Here is a 22,818-nt window from a genome sequence, read left to right on the forward strand (position 1 = left end):
TATACATTTTAGTTTATGATTCAGCCTTGGGTACGACTTTTATTGTCTATGGCTATGACGCCCATAATGCTAAACGGGAGCAAATGTTAATAGGGGACCCAATTATCCCAGTGGTGGCCGCCGGAGCTAACGGAGCCGCAGGGGGCTAGCTCCAGCCGGCGTCCTGGAGCTACCCCACTGCGGCCCCGTTAGCATACATGCCAACCTTTCCAACTCCAAAAGAGGTAGGTTTGCACGCGGCAAATGTGCACGCCCAAATTAGGTAATCAGAAGAAAATGAAATCCCAGTAATTACATGTATAAACCATGTATTTAACATATATTGCATCATTTTAGGCATTTTTCAGAAAAAGTGGTAGTTTGGTAAACATTGACATCAACGATATTTCTGGTCTGTAAAATGCCCGAAAAGTAAAAGAATGGGAGATAAATATCCCAAAGTCTCCACATTTTTAATTTGTTTCTGGTCCTCTTTCAGTTGAGCAGTAGATGAAGGATGTGTCAGGATGTAGAATTCTTGTGTGAACATTGGATAAAGCCAGGTTCATATTCTTGTTTCATGTTGTTGACATACTGTATTAAAGTTAAAGGTTTGCACAGAGCGAAATATCTTTGTGTTGCGCCATAAATCAGAAAATACTGCATTAAAAAAGTAATTTCCTCCATTTGTCTACTGATAAAGTGTGATATAAATAATGTACTGGCTTTCAGATTGCTGTAGTTCACTAAACAGAGACATTAACAACATGTTTGGGGTTGAAAATATCCGAAAAAGTGAAAGAATGGGAGATAAATATCCCCAAATCTCAAAATGGTATCACATTTTGTGTGTGTTTGTGGTCCTCTTTCAGTTGAGACACTGTAAGTGAAGGATGCTTCAGGAAAAGACCCAACAGTGGATGTCTTTCAGTCGCCAACATGTGTTTTCAAGACACTGATGCTTACGGGGAAATCCTGCAGGACTCAAATGCCTCGTCTCGGTTCCCTCACTCATTTGGGAGTGATTACCCATCAGCCCCGGGGGTGCAGAGGAAAGGCACCGTTACCCCCGGTCTGCATGTTGTTTCTCTTTCAGAAACACAGAGGACTGTTTGTATGATGCGATCACAGACACGCTGCAAACGGTGTCCGCCAAAAAGTCGAGTCCAGTGTCTATGTAATGTCATTTGTATTTGTTATAGTTTGGGAAGATTGAAAATCGGTAGGGAAAGCCAGCTAAGTCGGTAGGCGGTAGAAACATGTCAAAAGCGGTAGACTACCGCCCAAATCGGTAGGGTTGGCAGGTATGCGTTAGGTCCGGGCGATGGAGTCCGTCGTTATAACTGGAGATCAAGGAATGCAGCGAAACGCAGACTTGTTTCGCCTGCTGTAGTATTAGCTAAATAATTATGTTGAACAAGGCTTATTAAGCTGAACATTGTTGTGGATATTTTAAACTTGTCAATACTGTAAAGATGTACAATGAGAGTAATCAATAATAAACTGTTGAAAGCAGGCATCTTCAATCACTCGCCAGTGATCAGGCACAAAGTTTATGTTGGTGTCGTCTCCTTAGTGGATGTGTCTAGTCTGACTGAGCCCGTGCCTTCATGACCATGTCAATTAAACCCCACACCATGAAGGCACAGACGAGGAACCATAGGCATATGAAAAAGCACAGCTGGCCGTCGCCCATGAGTCTTGTGTGTGGCACTAGGGTGTATGTGCTGCGTGTGTGGTGCTGGTGGTGACTTGGCACGTCACTTGTCGTCGTCGTCTGTTTCTGCTGGACCGGCTAGACTGGGGCGGCGATGACAGCTTTGCAGTGGCTGGCGTGGACCCACGTGGCTTTCTCGGCGACCTTGACCGCTGTATGGGTGATGAGAAGCACCTGGTATTGAACCTTGCCAACGGCTGAATCTCCAGCTCTTTCTCCGGAAGTCCTTGACCAGCACGAAGTCGCCTGGTTGGATACGGTGGAGTGGACCAGTAGCAGGGGTAGGTAGAGCTGCCCCCACCTGGCGTCTGATATCTGCTAAATTGGATGACAGGTTAACACAATATGACAACATAGCATCCTCACACAAAGTTGTGGAGGGGAGAGGACATCCTGGCGCCTTGATCCCAATCTGTGGAGGAGCTGCAAAAAGGATCTCAAAAGGGCTGAGTTGACTCCGTGTTCGTTTCCGCATTCTCATGTACATCAGCACAATGGGCAGGGCTTGTGTCCAGGATAAACCTGTGTCTGCGCAGCATTTTTCTAGCTTGTTTTTGATTGTACCGTTCTCTCTTTCCACCGCACCACCACTCTGTGGATGGTAAGCACAATGCTTTCTGATGTCCATGCCAAGGTATTCTCCTATCTGTGCAATGGCCTCATTAGCAAAATGTGAACCATTGTCGCTAGAGATCTTGCTTGGTATCCCCCATCTAAGAATAATTTCCCTTAGTAAAGCTTTAGCCACAGCATTTGCTGTCTGTGCGTTTACCGGAAATGCTTCAACCCATTTGGACCACACATGTCAACCATTACAAGACAGTGTTTCTTACCCTCTGATGGACTAAGTTCGATAAAATCCAGCATTAGGTGCTCAAATGGTCTAGTTGGGCTGGGTGTGCACCTGTTCCTGTAACCTTTACCAGTCTACCAGAATTTTGCGTAATGCAAATTAAGCATGCTTCACAGTGCTTTTGAGCTGTTACTGTGAAACCCCTTGTGAACCAATGTTGATTGATAGCCTCTAACATCCCCCCTTTTGACACATGATCCAACCCATGTGTCAATTTAGCAAAATGTGAGAAAAAATGCCTCGGGAGACATGGATTGGAATTTGGACCAACCCAGATGCTGGTGGTGGGGTCAAAGGTAGCACCAGCAGTTTTCCACTGTGGTTTTTCTGTTGGTGGTGCTAACTGCTGCATGGCAGTTAGTGACGACATATTGTCAGTGATGGAGGAAACAGGGATGTTAACAAACGAGTGTGCGTGTGGTGTGAGAGGAATCAGAGCGACTGCCTTTGCAGCTGAGTCAGCAGCAGCATTTCCTAATGAAACGGGGTCGGTGTTGCTGGTGTGTGCAGCACATTTACATACTGCAACCTCAGACGGGAGCAGAATGGCATCCAATAAGCCTGCAACTAGGACATGGTTAAGCACTGGCTTACCGTCAGACTTCAGGAATTGTCTACACTTCCAGATAGCCCCAAAATCGTGTACTACCCCGAAGGCATAACGTGAGTCAGTGTAGATATTTACAGATTTGCCTTTTGCAAAAGTGCAGGCCTCAGTGAGTGCTACGAGCTCTGCTGCTTGTGCTGAGAGGTGGCATGAGAGCGTTCCGGAACAGAGGACAGCAGAATCTGAAACAACACAGAAACCCACCCGATTAGTGCCCACAGGGTCGCGAGAGGCGGACCCATCAACATACAAAATGAGTTTGGTCAGGGGTACATCTTTTAAGTCAGGTCTGGGAGTACTTACAATAAGAAGCTCGGCAACACAGTCGTGTTCGTCACCGTCTTCTGGGAGAGGCATAAGAGATGCTGGGTTCAGAGTGGTACAGCGTTTGACTTCAACATTAGGCATGTCTAACAGGCATGTGTGATACCTAAGATAACGTGTAGCAGAGAGGTGTTATGTTCTCTGTTCACAGAGGATGAGAGAAACAGCATGTGGAACCAACAGTGTTAAAGGTGCATAACCTACAATGTCACATGAGGAGTTGAGAGCTTTTTCAGCTGCAGCAACTGCACGGAGACATTTTGGCAGGCCAGCAGCTACAGGGTCTAGCTTGGAGGGAAAATAGGCAACAGGCCTCTGTTTTCCCCCATGATCTTGAAGGAGAACTGAGGTCATACACCCATCGCGTTCAACCACCGCCTGTGTAAAAGGCTTGGTAGGATCAGGTAGACCTAGTGTCGGAGGGGATTGGAGAGCCAGCTTCATGTTAATGAAGGCTTCGTCGGCTTCCGGCATCCATATAAGGCGATCTGCAGGTTTCAAACCGGTGACATGCGTGATGGTACGGAGTGGCTGTTCGAGCGGAGAATAGTTAGGAAGGAATGACCTGCAGTATGAACACATACCCAAAAATGACATCATCTGTCGCTTAGTGACAGGTTTTGGCAGAGCAGCCAACGATGCAATACGCTTATCTGAAAGTGTTTTTCCCTCTCCTGAAATGATGTGACCCAGAAATGTAACTGTCTTTTGCACATACTGAAGTTTAGAGAAACTGGCCTTGTGTCCCTCAGCTGCGAGGTGTTGTAACAAGGAGATGGTATCAGCTTCACACTGTTCTCCTGTGGGTGCGCAAATCATGAGGTCATCAACATATTGTATGAGAGCGGTGCCTTTGGAAACTTGAAGAGAGGCCAAACTTGTACACAATGCTTGGTTGTACACAGTGGGAGATTCGCAGTAGCCTTGACACAAACGTGTGAATGTGAATGGCTTACCTTCATATTCAAATGCGAAACAAAATTGACTGTCTTTGTGTACAGGGACACTGAAAAATGCATTTGAGAGGTCTACAACAGTGAAAAATGCTGAAGAGGCTGGAACCTGAGAGAGAATGAGATAAGGATTTGGAACGAGCGGCGCGCTTGCATGCACAGCTTCATTTACAGCTTCATTTACAGCTCGTAAATCCTGCACAAATCTCCATTTGTCAGGAGGTTTGTCCCGGATCTTTTTAACAGGAAACACGGAGTGCGTACCGGAGAATCATTACATGGAATAATGACCCCTTGTTTAAGCAGAGAGGTAAAAACTGGCCGGATGCCATCAACAGCTTCACGCTTTAATTGGTACTGGGGTTGGTTTGGGCGGTAGGTAGACTTTGGGGTGATAACAATAGGTTCGGCAGAACGGATTAGACCAACATCATATTTGTGAGCTGCCCAGAGTGTCGGAGGCACATCTTTTAGCGTGGCAGGAAGCTCAGAAATATGAGAGTAACCTGAAAACACAGGCTCCCCTGGGACTGGCACAGGGTTAACAGAATCATCCCCAATCAGAGCCAGAGTACGCAGCGCGTGTACATTACAGTTGACATCGTACTTAAACACATCATGTGACATAGAGTACATGATCTGAGGTGTGTGTCTGGCTGTCCAATCAGTAATAGATTCCCAATCTTTAACGAATGGACCCAAATCCCTCCATTTATCAGTGGGGCCCCTTGCTAGTGAAATGTGTGGGACCGCCCCTGGGATTTGATACAGCTTGTGTTGTGTGGGTGTGAGTGGGACTGAAATAGCGCTGCGCAGCGAGCTCCAATACATCGTTTTAAGCATGATTTCATCATTCCAACAGAAACTGTTCATCATAGTATTTGCATTTCTCATCAGAAACACTAGCAGTGCAATGCAAATGAGGAGCTTCCATAAACACAGCCAGTGAGGAGACACGCTGACGGGCCAAACGCAACAGTTTCTGAGAATCAGGAAATGTTGCCAGCCATTGATACACATACAACTATTCTTCGTCAAATGAGAGTTTTTGGACCATCGTAGGAGATGGTCGTCTGACTTTTAGACCCTCATTTGTAGAAATGAGATCAAGGCCAAACCGGAGGATCAGATCTCTGCCCAGTAAATTTATAGGGCAGACAGATGACAGAAGAAAACTGTGTTTTACTGATGTGGGAAATGGATGGCTGGCATCACCGTTATCTCTACACTGAATTGGTACAGAAAACTTCTCCTTTACAGTCACACCAGCAGCTCCTATTGAGTGGATAAATCTACCACTAAATTTACAATTTGGTAAATCTGCCAGTTTTACCACAGAATGTGTAGCCCCAGAATCAACCAAAAATGTAACATCAACACCCATGATAGCTAGAGTTAGTGTGGGAAACTTCTTAAATGCTGTTTCAGTGTCAAATTTCAAATATGTACCCTCTTTAACCACAGGCATGTTTTCTAATTGTTCTAATGTATCAATAGCTTGCATGATGTGTGTGTGTGTGTGTGGCACTTCCCTGTTTTGATGCTGCAGGTAGAGGTCCCGTCTCCCTCGACCGAATTCCCTCCTCTTCCTCCCCCTCCTCCCGCGGACGATGTCAGTTTGAAGAATTGTCATTGTTTTGAGCAGATTGGGTGTCTTTCTTTTGGGTGTCCTTCGGACATTCAGCGATAAATTGACCCATTTCACCGCACTTGAAACAAGCACCATTATTGCCAGTGTGGTTGCCTCCTCGTCCTCTGCCTTTTCCTCTGAAACCTCCACGGCCTCGGAAACCTCCCCTGCCTCTTTGGCCCCCCCTGCCTCGGCCGTCTCCTTGGGGTTGGTGTGACCAGGCGGTTGTAACGGCTTGGACCATGGTCAGTTGGGCATTGTCTTTTCGGTCGTGGCGTTTGTCGTTTTTCTTCCTTCTCTAAGATTTTTTTTAAGGTGTTCGGGCTGACTTGTGTCCCCATTTTGGGTGATGTAAATGGAGATGCCCCGACAGGTGGAACTGCCTCTGCTGGATCCCCACCCACGGCACCGGCGTGCAGATGGTTTGGGTCTCGATATGCCGGAGAAGGTGGATGGACCTGAGCGTGGAACGGAAATCCGTGGTCGAGGAGAGGGTCCCTCGTACCTGTAAGAGACGAATACAGAGAAGTGGATGTCTGGTGGAATGGATTGTGTGATTTCGGAAAACATTTATTTTCCCTTTTTCCTTCACTTTCATCATCCACCTTTATTTTCTTTATTGCCAAGGCCAACTGCCTCCTTTCACGGCATTCTGCTTCATCCTCCCAGTATTTTAAACACTTTCTGTGACTTTCTATCTTTTCTAACTCTTTTACTTTAATTGTACTCTTCTTTGTCATTCCATCTTCACACTCTTGTAATTTGTCCTTTAGGTCTTTGATTTTTTATTTACTCAAAGATCCTCCCTTTGGAAATCCAAACATTTCCGTCCATATATTTAATTTAGACGGACTGCTTTCACCATATTTTGCTCGAATGGCATCTACAATTGGGCCCTCAGGATGCTCTGCCCCCCTACTTTGCTTTGTCTCCATGGACAAAGTCTTTAAGTGTTACCAAAACACCCCGTGTTACCAAAACACTATTTTTAACCCGTCGGTGGTGATATTTTTTTTCCTCAGTACAAATCACACAAAAACTGATCGTAAAACCTTTTACGACGGATATACCAAATATCCTACGGATATACCACATATCCTACTTTTGAGCAACCCGCTTAATAAATGTCATGGAGGTTATTTAACTTTTACTTTTAAACAATTAGAATTTGTACATCTCACCAGATATTTTAGAGGAATTGAGTTCGTTGGATCTCGTGAAGTCAATCAGTTTCACTCAGGCGCTGGTCCTCTCGTCCCGTAATACTTTCTGTCGAGGTAGAGGAGAATCCGAGGATCCCGGCGGCCAACCACCAGCGTCCCTGGGTGTCCCCGACGGAGCTTTCAGAGTTCCCACTTCTGACACCAATTTGTTGTGGATATTTTAAACTCGTCAATCTTGTAAAGATGTACAATGAGAGTATATCAATAATAAACTGGTGAAAGCAGGCAGCGTTGTTTTCTGGTTATTTATTTGAAGCTTCAAAGGTACATGTCTCACAGACTACAGACTAGTCTGCAGGAGTGTGCGCAATAGTCAAGAAAATAGCAAAGTTTATATACAAGATAGGGCGGGCAGACAAAGTTTTGTGTAGCATGGCGGAACGCCTCAGAAATCCACTTTCACACGGTCTCATATCGCTATTTGGACACCTGTGTCCTTGAGCCATAGAAAGTACAACAGTCAGCAAAATATGGAAGTTCAAACTTAGTGTGAAAAGGAGTAGTTTCAACATAGTCTGCCAAATCAGCCCTGTGGCCTTGAAGCGCTTGAGAATAATAAACCTCATTAGAGTATGCAGAGGAAACAGCAAATATGAAGAAATGGTACAGTTGTGTTAGACAATGCTTTCAGAAGCGTTTGGTTTTAGCATATAATGTAACACAAGAAATTGGCACTACAAATCCCCCCAATTGCTCTGCTATGTATCGGTACTTATTTTCTTAATGTGTGAATGACAAGCATTAAGAATAACAAAATATAGCTAATTCTCTTGCAGATTGTCTCATTTGATTATGAATCTAATGCTAGCATATATTAGACCAATGCTAATACTTTGCCTGAAAAGGTAATTAACAGTGTTTGAATACAGCACCAATATCTGTTTTGAAGCAGTACATTTTTATTTGGAGTCATGATGTTAATGACACTTGGTTATACACAAATGTGTTTATTTTGAATACTTCAAGCATACAAGTATATTTTGAAGACATGAACATGTGTTTATATATTGAGAGCATTAAAGGGCAATGACAATTGTGTTTTGTTTTGTGTCAATTGTTAATACAATCTGGCAAGACCCGCCTGTTTTACAGGAATATCATCTGTCATCGCGCCCTGCATAGCGGGGCCTGTTACATTTGCAGGGAGCTTGTCACTTCATGGTTCTCTGCTGATTCTTCTGAAAGCACTTTCTTCAGCTTCACAGAAACCTCATCCACTGAGTCAGATGAAAGGGAGCAGATCCAAATTGTGCTGCACTAACCTGAAGGCTTGTTCGGATTTTATATTGACACGATAAGGCAAAGATTTCAGGCACATCTAACGGACGTGGGGTTCTGAGAATAGGAAGATTGAGCTGTGATAAAATAAAACTGCTATTACCTATTGTACAAATATAATGTGTGTCAGACACACTATATTCTTCTTTAGTCTTCATTCACATTTCAACGTTTACATTCACGTTTCATTATAGACTTTGACACTGTTTTCAGTTATGCTGTGTTTAACTCACTGCGAAATATAAGGCCGCAGCAACTTGTGCTCAAGCCTTTTATGGTGAACAGACACAAGTAGTTCTAATGACTCATCAAGCAGCAAGGTACAGGTTTAAGGGTCACTGTGAGCCTCTCCGCTCACACAGGGTTCAAATAGGGACGGAAAGAGCAGGTTGGTTGAACACAGGCATTTATTAACTCCAAACAAAAATATACGCGGGTCTCAAACGTTGCCCGGGTGGGAACCTTCACAGGTCCTTTGGCTACCTTTCCAGGATCCCGCCTACTGCGAAACAGACCAGAACCAGGTTACGACATGCTTTTATTCCGGCACTGATTACCTGATTCCGATCAGCTGTCTGGCCTCCGGCCGAGCCACTCCCTTCACTCCAGCAGCCCGCGCCCAAACCACACCCCGCTGCCACAGTCACAAAGCTACTTCAGCTAATTTAATTCAAAAAGGTTAATCCGAACCACTTACATACTTGTTATAATATAGAAATGTAATTAGTAAGATTGTTAGAAATCACAAGTCTCTCCCCTCTCAACCTGCATTACCACCTCTGTCAATCAAGTGTAGACCACTCCCCCACCAAAGTCTTTGAAGCTCCGTCCTTCAGGCCAGTCACTCACTTCCTTCATTTCATTTCATTTCAAACCTTTATTTATCCAGTTTGGCCCCATTGAGATTATAGATCTCTTTTTCAAGGGAGACCTGCAGCAATTAGGTTCCACATGAAACATAAAACAACAGAGACTGAAGAACAAAGGAACTATCCGCCTTGAGTCCCTTTGACCCATACCTATGTTAAATAAAAGAGTTTAATCTTGTTGATGCATGAAATTATATAAAAACATCCACAGCAGCAAAACTTTTGTCAACTATCATTTGAGAATAAAACGTTAAAACGGCCTGCTGGATCCAGTAAATTATTATTATTATTATTAAACTATATGTCTCATCACTCAAAACTCACTGAACTAGAAGAAGAAACGTAACCTTAAATACACAATTAAACATTCACAAACTAAGGATTATCTAAATACATGTTTAACTCCATTACAGTTGCAGGAATCACCAGATCTCAAGTCTTCTGTTCTCTGTTGACGTCCCGATGCTCATATTTAACGTGTAGATGTAAAACTATCCCGATATTAGTCCATAAACTCGTGAGCAGACATACAGACAGCTAGCTCCGCAGGAGAGCCGCTCAAAGTTTCAAATTGGATTGAAAGGCGAGGACAGTGCTCATTGGCAGGTTTTTTTCGATGACGTTTATACAGTATTAACCAATCAGGAGTGTTGTGGACTCATTCCAATCCTGCTTGTCTTGTCTGCCGTTGTATTGGATTCCATTTCAAGTGCCGTAGCTTTTTACTTACATTTTACGTTTTTTTAATTTGACACTTTTTTTTTACAGTTAACAATTTTATTATACTATGAAAACTACTTTATTTACACAAAATCATTTTTGGGTATTTCTGCAATATATTACATTTTTTGTGAAGATTTATACATTTATTTAACATTTTAGAGATGTTTTATGATAAGATTTCTTTTTATTCTACAACAGTAGAGAATACACTTATTTTTTGTTTTTTTACATTTTGTTACATTCAATGTAAGTTTTTACTGATACAAAAAAAAAAAGTTGCCTTCATTTTACATGCAGTCAAATTATGTGTATCTTACTGTATGTGTTTTTACATAGAATTCAATGTAATTTAACATTCAAGACAATTAAACAATGGAATTATCCTGTAAAAAAACGATAATTTCTCATCAAACCAATTTACAGAATAAAACCTTTATTTATTTTTTAAATAAAAGTAATTTACTGTATTGTTATGGTATTTACACTTAATATAGAAAAACAAGAAAGGTCTGTAAAATAATAGAGTACATTTCTGCGAAAAAACTTTTTTTTTTTATCTGCTGCTGTGAATCTGAATGGAAATGTTATTTTTTTTTACCAAATTCGTATGAAATTACTATTGCACTTAGAAACTTTTATTAAAAACAATTATGTAGGTTCGTCACTATCAGGGACACTTCTTTAATTTTTTTCCGTATAATATATTTAGCTATTCTTATTGCAGAGCCACCCAGGTCTCCTTCTTTATATTTGTCACCTGTGAGATTTTGTATTTAAATACATTATTACATTTATTAACCAAATTATTAAATTATTTGTCAAATTATTTTTAATTACCTAAGTGATGAACAATGGCACTAACAACAAATATTTTAAGTGTAATCTCTGGAAGCCTGTTTGCACCATAGGGAAAAAGAAATCCTGTAAATCAATATATTGACTTACTATCTCAATATATTGACTTAGCTATCTCAATATATTGACTTACTATCTCAATATATTGACTTAGCTATCTCAATATATTGACTTACTATCTCAATATATTGACTTAGCTATCTCAATATATTGACTTATATCTTTTTTTTTTATTGAAACAATTATGTCAAATACAGAATAAGGCACATAGACATCAATGTTCATCATATAGGTGGTACAACTTCATATTAAAGGTGACCTATCATGCAAAATGCACTTTGGTACGTCTTTTATACATGAATATGTGTCCCCGGTGTTCCAGGGAACTCACCAAGTGTCAGAAAACACAACCCTCTCTATTTTCCTCCATACCCAAATCTCTTAAAAAGGGGCTGCAACGGATCTGATACAGACTGATCCAGATTTGAACACTTCTATGATGTCACAGAAGTGGCGCTACGGCTATTGGGCCAACTCCACCAATCAGGAGGAGACAGCCACGGACATTGCCGTTCGAAAGCGCTGGAGACGCTGTAGTACATATGCCAGGCCTGTAGATGATGCTGTTCTCACAGAATCAGCCCATGAAAAGACAGTGTTTGGTATTTTGAAAAATAAAAAGTATAAATATGCCTTATATAGGTATGGTCCTACACTATATTATTCAAATATAGCATGATAGTTCCACTTTAAGATAGACAAATTAACCATCAACTCTTAATATGCTCTCCTCAATGTGTCTAAATAACTCAAAATTAGGTATTTCTATCCAAGAATATGTTCCCTATTTTAAAGTGAAGTCTTGTTCATAACCAATAAGCTAGTAAATTGACTCTAATTGACCTGAACAGGTTCCCTATTCGATAGATAGTACTCTTTAGTAGTGACGGCCATCTTGGTGACGTCTGTGTTGTAGTGCGAGAGCAGAGATGTAGTTCATTGAGCGTTTCACACAAAACATTTTGATACTTCACAGTTTTACGACACATTTTATTTTTTTTGACTGGCAAAATTATCTTTCAAATTGACAAACATTTTATGTGTAATTCGTGGCACAATTCAAACGGGATCGAAAGATAATCTTTCTCTCTCCATTGACTTCAATACATATTTTTCCCGAAATAAGGTCCCATGGAGGTCCGCCGGAAGGGGAAGGAGTGGCGAAGTCACGCCCATCTACTTCCGGTCCATGGGACCTTATTTCGGAAAAATTATGTATTCAAGTCAATGGAGAGAGAAAACGTATCTTTCGATCCCGTTTGAATTGTGTCATGAATTACATATATGATGTTCAAAAATCTTAAAAAATCATTTCCATTTAAAAAAAGTCACAGTTTGTCGTAAAACTGTTGAAATATAAGACTATGAAAAATACGCAACTAGAAAGACTACAAATCCCAGAGTCACGTAAGTGATGTCATAACTGATGTCACAATTGTTTTCCTCCGCTAAATATAAGAGATAGCTAAGATAAGATAACTTTAACAAGATACCTGTGTGCTTAGTACCAGGTTGTTATCATACCAGCAATGGCTCTTGCTCGTTCTTCCGTTTCCCATCTGATGAAAGGACCAGGAGTGGCTGGCTTGATCAAGTTAGCTACCTAGCTAGTAGCAAGCACGTTAGTTAGCATTACAGTCTTAGCCTTGTCATTTTTATTAGCCTTAACATGAAGTAACATCAAGTAACCCAAAATATTAAACAGTAAGAGTAGTAGTCATATTTCGTGAACCCTTTGAAGAGTACTGTCAGAGGTGTGGTCCCATGGAGCTCCCCCGGAAGGGGAGGGACTTCGCCACTCTATACATAATTTTTCCGAAATAAGGTCCCATCATGGATGTATAATAAGAACTGGATACAGCGTGGGAGGCGGGGCCTCATTCATTCCTATGAGAGTTGCTCATTGGCGCATGATGATAAAATGGCCCAACTTTTGAGAGAGCGAAACGTCACAGATTACCCGGCATACCTGAGAAGTACCCGTATGTGTATGGGCTCAGAACAGTCTCATAATACACACATGCACACAGAAGGATTCACACTTGTATTTCATGATCCACAAAAGGATTCACACTTGTATTTCCGGATCCACACTTGTGTTTTTCAATGCACACACAAATGTGTTCCGTTTCATATACATGTATATAAAATCCAAACACAGAAAAAAGTTTTACATATGTATTTTTGATCCACACATATTTGTTTTCCGTTTAAAACCTCTGAACCTGCAAACACAAACCGCTTTCTGTGCACGGATCGCTGTGCATTCGTGTGTGGGTTTTTTGGGACTCCCCTGACGGTCAGCCGATTCGTACTTGTAATTCGTACTTGTAATCTAAAGCCAATCAGATGTCTCCTCAATTCTAAGCCAATCACATGAGCGCGCCCCCACGAGGGTAGATTTCTCGCGTTCATGACGTAGCGCTTCATGTACGCATTTTGAGCAGTCCGGAGCTCACAGGTCCATGCAGCCTGCCTGCAGGCGCTAATCTCAGGACACCTCCAATCTCAGTTTTCGAACAGGAAATGCGAGCAAATACAAGCCTTTATATTATTAAGGTACAGCGCCACTTTCCGAACCATTGATGAATGCTTGTGTGTACACAAAAATGGCAGGCAAAACCGTTTTAAATGTATGTTTCCTGTATGGCGAATACAGCTGCTTTATTTATGTCTGTATGAAGTTGTTGTGAGTGTGGACTGGAGGGAGCAGCTACAGGTTAGCTTAGCCTAATCGATCAGTGCATTACGAAGCCAGTGCTAGACAGTGAGTGAACTGTCAACGGGGGGGAGCCCCGCCGGTCATTATCGGCCGCTATTAACTCTAAATAGTTTGATCGGTGCTCTCTATAAAGGCTGATCAGGAGAGCTGGATCTGATCGATATGGACATAAACGCGAGTGAAGTATAACCGGACGCGAGAGAGAGATCAGATCAGCTGCTGGGTCTGACGGAGACACGCAGCTCTGCATGATCACCTGATGCTCCGCCCTCTGTTTAGCGAGCTGACCGGACAGCGCAAAATGCGTATATGAAGTGTTATGAACGCAATAAATCATACCCTCGTGGGGGCGCGCTCATGTGATTGGCTTAGACTGGAGGAGACATCTGATTGGCTATAGATGAGAGAAATTACAAGTACGAATCGGGTGACCGTCAGGGGAGTCTCAAAAAACCCACACACGAATGCACAGCGATCCGTGCACAGAAAGCGGTTTGTGTTTGTAGGTGCAGCGGTTTTAAACGGAAAACAAATAATGTATGTGTGGATCAAAAATACATATGTACAACTTTTTTCTGTGTTCTGTGGATTTTATTTACATGTATATGAAACGGAACACATTTGTGTGTGCATTGAAAAACACAAGTGTGGATCCGGAAATACAAGTGTGAATCCTTTCGCGGATCATGAAATACAAGTGTGAATCCTTCTGTGTGCATGTGTGTATTATGAGACTGTTCTGAGCCCATATATGTGCGCTCATAGCGCATGCGCAACTTTAACCAAAATGCTCGTTCACATCAAGCACGTCAATTTGCGTACACGTAACAGCACCGCGCGTTCATGAGAGCATGGCAATGATTTGTTATTATGATGGATTTGATATTAACGAGGCGGCAGTTAGCAGCTAGCGGCTAGCTAGTAATTATGCTAATGTACACATCAATCATTATGTACTTATATTACGCTGTAACAGGATCTAGTGATATCCAAGCAACAGAGCTTCATTTAGCATGAAATAATTATTGCACTGTATATGTATATATATATATATATATATACATATATATATATATATATATATATATATATATATATACAGGGCTGCCAACATTTGTGTTCAGCTTGGAGTGAGATCTTTTTTTGGTGAACCGAAAAAAGAAACGTTCATGTGTACAGTGTTAAAAGATGTATTGAACATGTACAAACTAGGGTTTCCCATTAATGTACCGGGCGCTACAGTGGAATACGCACATACACAGTGTACCCGCGTCTCTTACAATGAAGGTTCGATAATCAGCTCACAGCATATACAATGGCATATAGGTGTAAGCAGAGGTAAAGTTCTATTTTATAAGTGGGGGGGTGTCCTCACCTCCGGGGGGTCCGGGGGCCTGCTCCCCCGGGAAGATTTTTTTTTTAAATATTGAAGTTAAATGCATCAACCTGGTGCATTTTGAGAGCAAAATGAATTTAAGGATACATCTCTCAACACCCATATGAAACAGAACTGGAAACAGATTTTCTTTTTCTTTATGGATATTTTACAAATCACTCACCTTTTAAACTGTATTCTTGTTTAACTGTGTTTCATTTATTCTCATAAATAGTGACCAAAACGTTTAAGACCCACTGAGATAACTAGACTAAAGTTAACTATCTAAACAGAGTCCCTTAACTCACTGAGCTGTAGTTATCTCTCTCAGCCTGACAGGAGAGAGCTCTCCCTCTCATTGTTTGAGAAATAGCTTCTATCCGTTAGCGCAGCTAGCTAACCAGATGCTAACAACAACAATGCAAATAGTGAGTTTGGTAGAAATATACTGTATAGTAACGTTATTTAAGATGATGCCATATTTATTGAACATTTTACATTATAAATATTCCCCAAAATTATTCAAAAGCATATTCTTCAAAACTCTCTGCTGTAGTATGACCACCAGGAGACTATTGTGTAGTAGTGAGTTTGGTAGTAATAAGCTGTATAATAGTGGTTGAATATTTAGACCCTCCAGAAAAACGCGGGCAAAAATCCTTGATTATGCGGGCTAAAATCCTTGATTATGCGATTAAACATGCGGGGTTTTTATGTAATTTTATGCGGTGAAATTGCGGGAAGTTGTGAAATATGCGGAAAGTTGCGAAAAATAATAGATTTTTTTAAAATATTGGGCTGTCTTATTTATTCTCTCTCACTCACAACCTGCCACTAACGTTAAACCCCTTTCCTATTCAATTAAACACATTCAATGTTTATTTATTGTAAGAGCAATGGGGCTATTTTAATCACACTCTCTCTCTCTCACACACACTTCTCCGCCTCATTCTGTTTTCATTTACTCGTTCGTTATCTGACCGGCTTCAATCTTGTAGGCTACTCACTTCGTTTCTTGTAGCCCTCAAAAGGGTTTTGGAGGTTGATGCCTCGGTGAACGTGAGTTGTTTGGCTTTCTTGTCCGCAGCAGCAGAAAGCATTTTCAAATGTTTGAATGAATCAAAGTGGGTCGTCACCGTCGACTTTCTCTCAGACGTATGCTCCAACACACAGTTGCACGGGATGCAGAATAGTTTCCCCCCACTTTCGTGAAAGACATCGGGGTACTGCTTTGCCCGCTCTTTAACAGAAATGTTCGTCTGAGTTCCACACGTTCACTCTACGGTGTTGTTTACCTTCTGTGATGCGTGAGCTGATGACGTCACGTCATCATCGTCACTACTTCACGTCAAGACGAGTTAACTTTTTTTTTTCTCAACTTTGTGTGGAAAAATGCGGGGATTATGCGGCCTTTTGATAAATATGCGGCCTTTTAAAAATCTGCGCCATTTTGCTGATTATGCGGTCAATTCTGCGATCGCAGGATCGCGTTTTTCTGGAGGGTCTAAATATTATTGTATTCACTTATTTCGGAGTTGCACTTTGCAGACGGTCCCTGAGCACTCGTTTCTTCTCCGGCTGCGGATAGAGACCAATGTAATGTGTCCAGCTCGGAGGACGGCGCATATTGGCTTTTTTTGATCAAAATGTGATTGTAGTTCGTTGTCAACCTTACCACGGTACTTAGGAGACGTCATTTGTGTCTGAATAACGTTTTGTTCGAGTTATTGATCCGTGAAATCAGAATCTCCCAATATCGTTCCAACTTTACTGAACTAAGCCAGAAGACCGTCTCATTTCGTAGACCGCTCGGTTTGCTGTTCCTTCAATTCATTTTTATATACATTTATTTTGGACGAAAACATAGCGTGAGGAAAGGCAAGTGTGGCGTGAATGCATGAGATATGGGTTAATTGCGTGACTCTCATATATATATATTGCAATAAGCTTCTTAGTGCAATAAGAAGCTACAGGGACGTTAATCTAACGTCGGTAATATTAACTTTATTTAATACAAAATGTATGGTACAATATGTAATCATACAGCCCATGTAGTATAATAATGAATTACAGCAAACATGTGCAATATATCCATTATTACAGCTCCATGGGATGGCAGTAAGAAGATATGGGTCCGTTCTTATTGTGCATCCATGGGTAAAGATAAACGCAACTCACATTGGTTTCTCATACATGTCTGTAAACTACGTGTACTGTATTCACTGAATTTCACACTCTGCCTTTAACGGCTCATTGTAGTTCCAGCCCCCGCCCTCCCTGTGAGCACAGAGTGCTCTGATTGGTCGGGAACATGCTGAACAGTTAACATGAACGTGCCGGGCGGCGCGGTCCCGTGGGTTAGATGCGCGTTCATAATGCAGAGGGAAATAACTCTCAGAATAACGTTATTAGCACATTTTTACAACTTGAGGAACAAATGTTTTTAATAAGGGCTATACAAGTGTTCATACTGGGTAGTTTATTTAGTTTAAAAAAAATTATCCAACGATTTACAGAACACTCTTTCCCCATGTAAGTCAATGGGAAAAAGTGTTTTCCGGGCCTGGCAACCAAACGGAAGTGTGGTCGCCGTTTGGCCACCACAAATATTTTCGGCCCAATCCCAAACCACTCCCTCGACCCTATCCCTCCGTGACGGAGTGAACTCCGTCTGTAGCCACACTCGCAGCTCAACGAGGCTCCCTCCTGTCAGATGGAGGGAAAAATACAGCAGCAAGCTTTGGGACGGCCTCCCCTCTCTCCAGCAGAAACAGGAAATGCCGTAACTGTATGTAACAACGGTTTCAAATCAACATCTCTTTGACAAAAAGTTTAAATTAATAACTCAAATATAACTCCAAACATTTTTCATTGTGTTTCAAAGCTCTTTTAGTTTTAAACCTGATGTTTATAAGCTTATTAGTTTTTGCAAATGTCTGTAAATATACACAACTTTATAATAAAATGCACACATTTACCTTTTTCTAGACTAGACACAGGTATGATCCTAAGTTAAAAACATATGAGGCTATCATGAGGTTGTTAACATCGCAGTTTATCAGTGGATGCTGGAACTACTTGTAAACAGTGTGTTTCCTGACGGACACACACAGCGTGACTCCGGTCAGGTAGAGACCGGTCTCAAGTCAGCACCGCTGCAGACTCGCTGTTTGAGGGCTTGATAGCCCACTCCCCCTCCACACCGCTCCACACTCATTGCTTTGGAACAGCCCTCAATATGGCGACCCTCCGCGTGAACGCGCAAACGGAGGGGTAGGGTGTAGGGGTAGGGTGTAGGGGGCGGTTTGGGAATGGGCCTTCATCTGAGTCCGGCGCACTTCCTGGGGGCTTGGGTCCCATGGAGGGACTTCTCCACTCTATTGCTCTGTCAGCTGTGTGTACTCCTGTCATTCAAACAGGACGCGCTGGAGAAGGGGGGGGGCTTATATCCATGTAAATACTGTGGTGGAAACCAAGGCCCTTTCTCATTTCTCTAACTCCCCTCCTCGACTCCCCTCCACGACTCCTATCCTCTAGACTAGTCCCGCCCACATGAGATGCGAGCGGAGGAGCCGAGGAGAGAGGAGGGAAAGCAGCAGGCGGTTAGAGAAATGAGAACTCCTCTCCTCTGAGCGGTCATTTTAAAGCAGTGGTCACCAACCTTTTTAAGCCAAAGATCACCGACCTCGGCCTAGGTGAAAGTCGAGATCTACCTATTGCAGAATTTAGTGAAAAAGACGGCCCAGACAATGCTTCCAATTTGAGGCCTTTTATATAGGCTAATTGCATCTGAATTACTGTTACAATGAAGGCTCCATAATCAGCTCACGGCATATAGGCAGGGGTAAAGTGCTATTGGGGGGCGTACCTCACCTCCTCTAGGGGGGTCCTAACCTCCTCTAGGGGGGTCCGGGGGGATGCTCCCCTGAGAAGATTTTTTTTTTTAAATATTGAAGTTCAAAGCATCAATCTGGTGGACTTTGAGAGCAACATGAAGAGATCTATGGATACCTCTCTCAGCACCCATGTGAAACAGAACTGTAAACAGATTTTCTTTTTCTTTTTTGATATTTTACAAATCACTCCCCTTTTAAATTGTATTCTTGTTTTACTGACATACTGTATAGTAGGCTATTTCATTTATTTTTTCTTCATTTATTCTCTTATTGTTTGTATAACTATGATCATATGAAGGTGTGCCGCGGAAATAATCTTTTGAATAATTTGGGACAAAACCGTTCTAAACACTCAGAGAGTCCTTTAGCTCACCTGAGCCCCTCAGTCTGACAGGGGAGGACTCTCCTCCAGCTTGTTATGGAAACAGCTCCTTATGTCCGTTGGTTAGTTAGTGCAGCTAGCTAACCAGATGCTAACATCACGGTCCCCGCTAGCCCCGGTCCCTCTCTCTCCCTCTCTCCCTCCCTCTCTCCCTCTCTCTATCACACTAAATGCGCTATTGCCACACACACACAGAGCCGAGCTTGAATGACACAAGCACACGTGTATTTCCATGCAACTCTCTGATTGGTGTGGTGTCTTGCCTCTGTTGCGTTCAGTGAACACAGGCAATTACACTCCTGCCGTTGTCTCTTGTGTCATGATGAGGTTCACGTAAAGCACGGTTAATGTATTATATTATTGAGGTGTCTCAAATATACGTCAATCAAGTGGCACCTGCTAACGGGGTGGTGGATGATAGGTTTACATCTAAAAACGTATTTTTCAAACATTATTATTTTAATTAAATTTTTCTTTTGTTACTTTTTTTTTTAACGGTCCGCGATCTACCCGCACCACACTCGCGATTGACCGGTCGATCGCGATCGACTGGTTGGCGACCACTGTTTGAAAGAGACGTCCATTAATGATGACAGGAGGCACAGCAGCACTCTGTCTGATGGACAGATGTGTTCATGACGACTTATATATTTACTTTGAGTCATTCACAGTGCGGTATAATGAGACAATAACAGGCTACAGATGCGGACTCACACACACACACACACACACACACACACACACACACACACACACACACACACACACACACACACACACACACACACACACACACACACACACACACACACACACACACACACACACACACACACACACACACACACACACACACACACACACACACACACACATATATGTATGTATTTATATAAATATATACAATTTCAGAATCAAACAGAGCACTCTCATACTAACGCAGCACTATCAGAGACTGGATATATCACGGACCTCACAGCTGTTCTCTCTGTAAACATCGCGTCGCGATGAGAGCAGTTAATAAAATAATATCCAGGGGATGCATGCAGAGCTGTCATTGGCTGAGATAAGTCCGGCCGTGCGTCACGATTCTTTGAAACATCACTGTTCCCGGAAATGCATCCACGAAGGAGCCATGGAGGACCGTGGAGGACCCATCAGTGTATCCTCGGTTATAGCTCCTCAGAGAGCCTCCTCGACACTCGATCCTCGAAGTGCATTTAGAGAAATTAGATATCCTTCAAATGGCGCGCTGAAATTCATTTCCGGGTCACCACCGGAGGACCGAGGAGTCGAGGAGGGGGATTTGATGAAATGAGAAAGGGCCCCACTACGACAAAATTAACCTATTTTACCGTGATTTAATTGTAATACACGTTTCAAAAATGATGCTGAAGTAACTAAATACTGATAACGGTTAGTAAAAACCATGCTTTAATGCTTTGACAAGTGTACTGACAAGAGGGCTAAACTAACGTTGTAGCTGCCGTCCAAACTCACAACAACGTCCTAAAGACAGAATTAAAGCCTCGACTGTATTCACCATGACACAGACAGTCTGTGGTTTGTACATGTTAAACTTTTGTCCAGTTTCTGAACAGATTTGAGGAGCTGTGAGGAGTTGATTAAAGAGACTCTTGTACACACACACACACACACACACACACACACACACACACACACACACGCACACGCACACGCACACGCACACGCACACGCACACGCACACACACACACACACACTTTTGCATTTCACAGTATTGCTTGTTCATACAGTTGAATGTTGGAGCTTCACCGTGCACTGCTGAATGATGTATGTGCAGAGTTTGACCCATGAAGGCTGCTTCTGCTATGAAATGGAATATATTTGTTACATATTACATTTTCGATTTTTTTATTTGATTTCGGATTTGTGAATGGGAGAAGTAGTAGATGGAAAATATAGCGAACACTAATTATTCAAAGTAAAGTATTTCATTTTATATACGTTAATAGGTAATAGGCCTATATGATGACATTATTGATATTTAAAAAGTGATTTTTTTTTCCATGTCATTCGTGTGTTTTTCTTATCAGAAAGTTAAGTTATTTATTAGTAAGCTCCAAATCCTAATTTTTCCCTCAATGACCTTTGTGCCCTAGCATGTGGCCTTTCCGCCCTGAAAAAATGTGTGACACCTAAGTCCAAATGGCCTTGCCCCTAAAATGACGAAAATCCAAGCCTGCTGATAAGTCTTTTTCTAATCTACCAAAACTATTACTGTTTCATAAACAAAAGTGTGCATTAATGTAATGCATACAGTCTTCAGCTGCTCTATAGACTGTATGTATTACAATAATGCACACTACGCAAACAATATGTTGTTTTTATTTATTTCATTTACAGTAAGTATTGCCAGTTCTGCACAACCCTCTGAATATTTTGCACATTTTTATACAAGCTAACTCTCTCAGTATCTACCATGGTATCTACACAGCTTTCTGCTCTCCATAACAATATGGCATATCGTTTATTGTATTAGTACTTTACAATGCTATACTGCAGGTAGTTTTTTGGTATATCCAGATTCCATGTAAGATCATTTTCTATATCTTGACGTTGTTTTTTTATTTTGGGATGTTTTCCTAATATTAAACGTTATGTATGCAACATGTACACCTAGGGAAAAGCCTTGTATGTGTAAACCTACTTGGCAAAAAACCTGATTCTGAAAACACAGCGCAAATATGGCAAGAAAGAAAACAAAGGAGGAGGAGGAGGAGGAGGAGCAGGGGGGTAGTTCATGTTAAGGAGCAGAGTGTCTGTGTGAATCACTCCCATAGATTTTAGAGCAAAGACCACTGAAACCCGATCAGTGTAATCTTTCAACCTGGAAAAGGGACATCAGCCTGCAGTGATTTGTCAGCTGACGTCAGGCTTCAGTTCAGCCACACTCCCCCTGCTGAGGGAGCTGACCCTCTTTCACCAGCTCTGACCTTTGATGTTCTGCAGAGCTGCTCACCAAAAGCACTAAAGAGGTGTTCAATTATCTCGTCTCAAGTTTCAGAGCTGGAATCTGATCCCTCATTACCGCATCACCTTCTGCTCTCAGTATTGGGCTTTGCCCGAGGAAATATTGGCATTGATTTTTTCAAAAGAGTAAATAACTTTTAGGAGATAACCTCTCTGGAATTACTTGAGTTAAGTACCATTACATTATTGTCAAAATACTTAATTAAATGTAAAAGTCCTGCATTCAGAATCAGAATACCTTTATTAGCCCCACAGAGGGGACATTTACGTTGTTACAGCAGGAAAAGAGCCACAGACAGCTTAATGTTACATATGTATACATGCATTAAAAAGTACTAAGTTAAACAAAAAAAAGTATT

The 22,818-nt window shown here is 41.9% G+C and overlaps 1 long non-coding RNA gene across 1 annotated transcript in view; it reads right to left on the reverse strand.

Moving 5' to 3' along the window:
* Positions 1-258: 258 nt before the first annotated feature.
* LOC307015436 overlaps positions 259-22,818 on the reverse strand; it is a 32,821-nt gene continuing 10,261 nt past the window's right edge. Inside the window, exons 2-3 of the long non-coding RNA XR_013801534.1 lie at positions 3,460-6,568; positions 259-3,338 (exon numbers count right to left, since the gene is read on the reverse strand). This is a non-coding gene — a long non-coding RNA (uncharacterized lncRNA). The remainder of the gene's footprint in view (positions 3,339-3,459; positions 6,569-22,818) is intronic.

This window comes from Notothenia rossii (assembly GCF_949606895.1).
Source record: "Notothenia rossii genome assembly, chromosome: 8".
Lineage (NCBI taxonomy): Eukaryota > Metazoa > Chordata > Actinopteri > Perciformes > Nototheniidae > Notothenia > Notothenia rossii.